The sequence below is a fragment of the Salvelinus namaycush genome, chromosome 7 (assembly GCF_016432855.1).
Source record: "Salvelinus namaycush isolate Seneca chromosome 7, SaNama_1.0, whole genome shotgun sequence".
Lineage (NCBI taxonomy): Eukaryota > Metazoa > Chordata > Actinopteri > Salmoniformes > Salmonidae > Salvelinus > Salvelinus namaycush.
Genome location: NC_052313.1, coordinates 24,800,805 through 24,808,975, shown reverse-complemented (window position 1 = coordinate 24,808,975; position 8,171 = coordinate 24,800,805).

The following is an 8,171-nucleotide window of genomic DNA, read 5'->3' as shown; positions in this document are numbered from 1 at the left end:
AAATTACAGCTGGCCCTTAAATGTACACGGAGGGCTGATATCAATAACATGCATGCCATAAAGCAATGGAGTATAATGCACAATGCCTAGTATGATGTACTGTTTCATTTATGATATATAAACTCAGCAAAAAAGAAACGTACTCTCACTGTCAACTGCGTTTATTTTCAGCAAACTTAACATGTGTAAATATTTGTATGAACAACAAGATTCAACAACTGAGGCATAAACTGAACACGTTCCACAGACATGTGACTATCAGAAATGGAATCATGTGTCCCTGAACAAAGGGGGGGGGGGTCAAAATCAAAAGTAACAGTCAGTATTTAGTGTGGCCACCAGCTGCATTAAGTACTGCAGTGCATCTCCTCCTCATGGACTGCATTTGCCAGTTCTTGCTGTGAGATGTTACCCCACTCTTCCACCAAGGCACCTGCCAGTTCCCGGACATTTCTGGGGGGAATGGCCCTAGCCCTCACCCTCCGATTGAACAGGTCCCAGACGTGCTCAATGGGATTCAGATCCGGGCTCTTCGCTGGCCATGGCAGAACACTGACATTCCTGTCTTGCAGGAAATCATGCACAGAACGAGCAGTATGGCTGGTGGCATTGTCCTGCTGGAGGGTCATGTCAGGATGAGCCTGCAGGAAGGGTACCACATGAGGGAGGAGGATGTCTTCCCTGTAACGCACAGCGTTGAGATCACCCCCAGACCATGACAGACCCTCCACCTCCAAATCGATCCCGCTCCAGAGTACAGGCCTCGGTGTAACGCTCGTTCCTTCGACGATAAATGCCAATCCGACCATCACCCCTGGTGAGACAAAACCGCGACTCATCAGTGAAGAGCACTTTTTGCCAGTCCTGTCTGGTCCAGCGATGGTGGGTTTGTGCCCATAGGCGACGTTGTTGCCGGTGATGTCTGGTGAGGACCTGCCTTACAACAGGTCTACAAGCCCTCAGTCCAGCCTCTCTCAGCCTATTGCGGACAGTCTGAGCACTGATGGAGGGATTGTGCATTCCTGGTGTAACTCGAACAGTTGTTGCCATCCTGTACCTGTCCCGCAGGTGTGATGTTCGGAGGTATTGTTACACGTGGTCTGCCACTGCGAGGATGATCAGCTGTCCATCCTGTCTCCCTGTAGCGCTGTCTTAGGCGTCTCACAGTACAGACATTGCAATTTATTTCCCTGGCCACATCTGCAGTCCTCATGCCTCCTTGCAGCATGCCTAAGGCACATTCACGCAGATGAGCAGGGACCCTGGGCATCTTTCTTTTGGTGTTTTTCAGAGTCAGTAGAAAGGAGTCAGTAGAAAGTGTCCTACATGTTCATAACTGTGACCTTAATTGCCTACCATCTGTAAGCTGTTAGTGTCTTAATGACCGTTCCACAGGTGCATGTTCATTAATTGTTTATGGTTCATTGAACAAGCATGGGAAACAGTGTTTTAACCCTTTACAATGAAGATATATGAAGTTATTTGGATTTTTAGGAATTATCTTTGAACGACAGGGTCCTGAAAAAGGGACGTTTCTTTTTTTGCTGAGATTACTATTGTTTTTTTGTTGTTGTAATTTTAACCAATATTTTTTAACCCCTTTTTCTGCATTTTCGTGATTACAATCTTGTCTCATCGCTGCAACTCCCCAACGGGCTCTGGAGAAGCTATCTGTCCTCCGAAACATGACCCACCAAGCCACGCTTCTTAACACCCGCTCGCTTAACCCTGAAGCCAGCTGCACCAATGTGTCGGAGGAAACACTGTTCAACTGACGATCTGAGTCAGCTTGCAGGCGCCCGCCCACCACAAAGAGTCGCTAGAACATGATGAGCCAAGTTACGCTCACCCGGCCAAACCCTCCCATAACCCGGACAACGCTGGACCAATTGTGCATCGCCCTATCGGTCACGGTCGGTTGTGACATAGCCTGGGATTGAACCCCAGGTAGTAGTGACGCCGCAACACTGCGATGCAGTGCCTTAGACCACTGCGCCACTCGGGAGGCCTATGATGTATTGTTATATTCCTGTTTGGACCCAGGAAGAGTTGCTGCTGCCTTGTGGGGATCCTAATGGGGATCCTAATAAATACGTTATTCAAGACTTTCAAACATTCATAGATGACCAGCAGGGTCAAGTAGTAACCATGGTGGCTATAAAGGAATCAATGTCAGTTGGCTATTCATAGCCAGGCATTCAGAGGTAGAGAGAGGTTTAGAGAGAGAGTCAGAGAGTGTCAGAGTCAGAGTCAAAACCAAAACAGCTGGTTCGGGACAAAGTAGCACGACCGGTTAATCAGGTCAGAGGTCCAAGGCTACATTCAGAACTGGATCGCCAGCACAACCGGGTGGACTGGGTACAGGGACAACCAGGAGTCGTCAGCCCAGGTAGTCCTGAGGCTTGGTCCTAGGGTTCAGGTCCTCCAGGAGTGGAGAAAGAGAGATAGAGGGGAATTAGAGAGAGCGTTCCTAAGATCAAACAGTACACCAGATAAGACAGACTGACCCAAGGCCCCCCAGAATATAGGCTAATGTAGCATAGATACTGGGGTCTAAGACAGGGGGGTTCAGGGGACATTGTTACCCATTGACAGGGCCAATTTGAAAATGATCTCTTCAAAATATGATTAAATCCTGTTCTGTTACGAGTTGACAGCAGTTAAAAAAACACTAATACTTCCATTATTGTGTTGTTGTTGTTTTTTTTACACGGGACTATAACAAAAAACATCATCATAATAGTAAAAAAAAAAGAACAGTAAATCGATCTTTGATTTCAATAATATGCAGTTAGCAAGTAAGAGCATTGGGCGAGCTAACCGAAAGGTCGCTATTTTGAATCCCCGAGCCGACTAGGTGAAAATCTGTCAATGTGCCCTTGAGCAAGGCACTTAATCTTAATTGCTCTTGTAAATCACTCTGGATAAGAGCTCTGCTAAATTATGTAAATGTAATATTGTTTGAATTTTTTGATAAATGTATGTTTAAGTAACTTTAAACTATAATTTTTCTGATTTTAAATCAGACAAACGTTCTGTAACGGTTAAGTAAAAAGGTTTTACAGGGGGACTTATATTTTAAAAAGTATGTTTATGTGACCTTTATTGCTGTTACGTTCACAATGCTGAAGCCCATGCATGGTTGAAGCAGATACCTATGTGAAGCTAGCCACAATAACGATTAGCCACAATAGTGTAATTTGTCGGTTTAATTTCCAAATAAAAGTCCTTCATTGAACGGCTACAAATAATGGAGTCATGTTATATTTGCCCTAAATAATTGTTGGATAACACCTAACTCTACATAGTTGTGTTCTTTGGGTGACAATGAGTAGGCTGATACCCAATTTCATGGATCCACAATCCATAGGTAAGACTGTACAAACGCACAATAGGCTAACTGGGAAGGTGATTTCCCATAGTCAAAGTCCTGCAATAAGAGCTACAATGCTAATACTTGTGGGAACTCTTGACAGTTGTGTTCTGTGGGTGTCACGGAGCCGACTAATACCCCAGTATATGGATCCACAATCCATAGGTAAGGCTGTACATTGCAACATGAATGTCAATGTGCACAATATTCAATCTAATAAAAAATCTAATCAAATTGTATTTGTCACAGGTGTAGACTAACAGTGAATTGCTTACTTACATGACCTTCCCAACAATGCAGAGAGAGACATAACAATAATAGTAAGATAATAATGCAAGGAATAAATACAAAATGAGTAACGATAACTTGGCTATATACACGTGGGACCAGTATTTAGTTGATGTGCAGGGGTACGAGGTAATTGAGGTGGATATACATACAGTATAGGGAGGGGTAAAGTGCCTAGGCAACGGAATAGATAATTAACAGTAGCAGCAGCATATAGTGCCTTTGGAAAGTATTCAGACCCCTTGAGCTTTTCCACATTTTGTTATGTTACAGCCTTATTCGAAAATTTATTAAATAAAAAAAACTTCAGCAGTTTACACACAATACCCCATAATGACAAAGCGAAAACAGGTTTTTCAAAGTTCTTGCTAATTAAAAAACAGAAATACCTTATTTACATAGGTATTCAAACCCTTTGCGATGAGACTCAAAAATTGAGCCCAGCTACATCCTGTTTCCATTGATAATCCTTGAGATGTTTCTACAACTTGATTGGAGTCCACCTGTGGTAAATTCAATTGATTGGACATGATTTGGAAAGGCACACACCTGTCTACATAAGGTCCCACAGTTGACAGTGCATGAGGTTGACCAAGCCATGAGGTTTAAGGAATTGTCTGTAGAGCTTTGAGACAGGGTTGTGTCGAGGCAAAGATCTGGGGAAGGGTACAAATACAATTTTGCAGCTTTGAAGGTCCCCAAGAACACGGTGGCCTACATCATTCATAAATGGAAGAAGTTTGGAACCACCAAGACTCTTACTACAGCTGGCCGCCCGGCCAAACTGAGCAATCGGGGGAGAAGGGCCATGGTCAGGGAGGTGACCAAGAACCCGATGGTCACTCTGACAGAGCTCTAGAGTTCCTTTGTGGAGATGGGAGAACCTTCCAGAAGGACAATCATCTCTGCAGCACTCCACCAATCAGGCCTTTATGGTAGAGTGGCCAGACAGAGCCATTGCTCAGTAAAAGGCACATGACAGCCTGCTTGGAGTTTGCCAAAAGGCACATAAAGACTCTAAGACCATGAGAAACAAGATTCTCTGGTCTGATGAAACCAAGATTGAACTCTTTGGCCTGAATTGTTTTTATTTTTTTATTTCACCTTTATTTAACCAGGTAGGCCAGTTGAGAACAAGTTCTCATTTACAACTGCGACCTGGCCAAGATAAAGCAAAGCAGTGCGACAAAAACAACAACACAGAGTTACACATTAACAAACATACAGTCAATAACACAAAAGAAAATGAAAATATGTACAGTGTGTGCAAATGTAGAAGAGTAGGGAGGTAGGTAATAAATAGGCCCTAGAGGTGAAAATAATTACAATTTAGCATTAATACTGGAGTGATAGATGTGAAGATGATGATGTGCAAGTAGAGATACTGTGTGCGAAAGAGCAAGAGAGTAAGTCATAATATGGGGATGAGGTAGTCGGGTGTGCTATTTACAGATTGGCTGTGTACAGGTACAGTGATCGGTAAGCTGCTCAGACAGCTGATGCTTAAAGTTAGAGAGGGAGATATAAGAGTCCAGCTTCAGAGATTTTTGCAATTCGTTCCAGTCATTGGCAGCAGAGAACTGGAAGGAAAGGCGGCCAAAGGAAGTGTTGGCTTTGGGGATGACCAGTGCAATATACCTGCTGGAGCGCGTGCTACGGGTGGGTGTTGCTATGGTGACCAGAAAACTGAGATAAGGCGGGGCTTTACCTAGCAAAGACTTATAGATGACCTGGAGCCAGTGGGTCTGGCGACGGATATGTAGTGAGGGCCAGCCAACGAGAGCATACAGGTCGCAGTTGTGGGTAGTATATGGGGCTTTGGTGATAAAACGGATGGCACTGTGATAGACTACATCCAGTTTGTTGAGTAGAGTGTTGGAGGCTATTTTGTAAATGACATCGCCGAAGTCAAGGATCAGTAGGATAGTCAGTTTTACGAGGGTAAGTTTGGCAGCATGAGTGAAGGATGCTTTGTTGCAAAATAGGAAGCGGATTCTAGATTTAATTTTGGATTGGAGATGCTTAATGTGAGTCTGGAAGGAGAGTTTACAGTCTAACCAGACACTTAGGTATTCGTAGTTGTCCACATATTCTAGGTCAGAACCATCCAGAGTAGGGATGCTAGTCGGGCGGGAGGGTGCGGGCAGCAATCGGTTGAAGAGCATGCATTTAGTTTCACTAGCATTTAAAAGCAGTTGGAGGCCACGGAAGGAGTGTTGTATGGCGTACAAACGCCTGAAGGTACCACGTTCATCTGTAGAAACAATAGTACGCAAATATAAACACCACAGGACCACGCAGCCATCATACCGCTCAGAAAGAAGACGCGTTCTATCTCCTAGAGATGAACGTACTTTGGTGCGAAAAGTGCAAATCAATCCCAGAACAACAGCAAAGGACCTTGTGAAGATGCTGAAGAAAACAGGTACAAAAGTATCAATATCCACAGTAAAACAAGTCCTATATCGACATAACCTGAAAGGCCGCTCAGCAAGGAAGAAGCCACTGCTCCAAAACCGGCATTAAAAAGCCAGACTACGGTTTGCAACTGCACATGGGGACAAAGATCGTACTTTTTGGAGAAATGTTCTCTGGTCTGATGAAACAGGCGTGCAAGCTGAAGAACACCATCCCAACCGTGAAGCACGGGGGTGGCAGTATCATGTTGTGGGGCTTCTTTGCTGCAGGAGGGGCTGGTGCACTTCACAAAATAGATGGCATCATGAGGAGGAAAATTGTGGATATATTGAAGCAACATCTCAAGACATCAGTCAGGAAGTTAAAGCTTCCAAATGGACAATGACCCCATGCATACTTCCAAAGTTGTGGCAAAATGGCTTAAGGACAACAGTCAAGGTATTGGAGTGGCCATCACAAAGCCCTGACCTTAATCCTATAGAAACCTGACTCAGTTACACCAGCTCTGTCAGGAGGAATGGGCTTATTATGGGAAGCTTGTGGAAGGCTACCCAAAACGTTTGACCCAAGTTAAACAATTTAAAGGCAATGCTCCCAAGTACTAATTGAGCCACTGGGAATGTGATGAAAGAAATAAAAGCTGAAATAGATCATTCTCTCTATTATTATTCAGACATTTCACATTCTTAAAATAAAGTGGTGATCCTAACTGACCTAAGACAGGGAATTTTTACTCTAATTAAATGTCAGGATTTGTGATAAACTGATTTTAAATGCATTTGGCTAAGGTGTATGTAAACTTCCGACTTCAACTGTAGGTTTATTACAGTTTGGGTCTAGAGTGTCTCCCCCTTTGAAGAGGGGGATGACCGCGGCAGCTTTCCAATCTTTGGGGATCTCAGATGATACGAAAGAGAGGTTGAATAGTCTAGTAATAGGGGTTGTAACAATTTTAGCGTATAATTTTAGAAAGAGGGTGTCCGGATTGTCGAGCACAGCTGATTTGTAGGGATCCAGATTTTGCAGTTCTTTCAGAACATCAGCTGTCTGGATTTGGGTGAAGGAGAAGTGGGGTGGGTTTGGGCAAGTTGCTGCAGGGGGTGCTGAGATGTTGGCGAGGGTAGGGGTAGCCAGGTCGAAAGCATGGCCAGCCGTGGAAAAATGCTTATTGAAATGATTGATTATCGTAAGTGCAGTGGGCAGCTGGGAGGAAGTGGTTTTATTTTCATGTACTTTACAGTGTCCCAAAACTTTTTGGAATTAGTGCTACAGGATGCAATTTTCTGTTTGAAAAAGATAGCCTTTGCTTTGCTAACTGACTGAGTATATTGGTTCCTGACTTCCCTGAAAAGTTGCATATCGCGGGGGCTATTCGATGCTAATGCAGAACGCCACAGGATGTTTTTGTGCTGGTCAAGGGCAGTCAAGTCTGGGCTGAACCAAGGGCTATATCTGTTCTTAGTTCTACATTTTTTGAATAGGGCATGCTTATTTAAGATGGAGAGGAAAGCACTTTTGAAGAGCAACAAGGCATCCTCTACCCGGACCAGGTCGATTAGAAAGGCCTGCTCGCTGAAGTGTTTTAGGGAGCACTTGACAGTGATGAGGGGTGGTAGTTTGACCGCGGACCCAATACACACGCAGGCAATGAGGTAGTGATCGCTGAGATCCTGGTTGAAGACAGCAGAGATGTATTTAGAGGGCAGGTTGGTCAGGATGATATCTAAGAGGGTGCCCATGGTTACGGATTTAGGTTTGTACCTGGTAGGTTCCTTGATGATTTGTGTGAGATTGAGGGCATCTAGCTTAGATTGTAGGACGGCCGGGGTGTTAAGCATGTCCCAGTTTAGGTCACCTAACAGTACAAACTCTGAAGATAGATGGAAGGCGATCAATTCACATATGGTGTCCAGGGCACAGCTGGGGGCCGAGGAGTGTCTATAACAAGCGGCAACGGTGAGAGACTTGTTTCTGGAAAGGTGGATTTTTAAAAGGTGAAGCTTAAATTATTTGGGCACAGACCTGGATAGTATGACAGAACTCTGCAAGCTATCTCTGCAGTAGATTGCAACTACGCCCCCTTTGGCAGTTC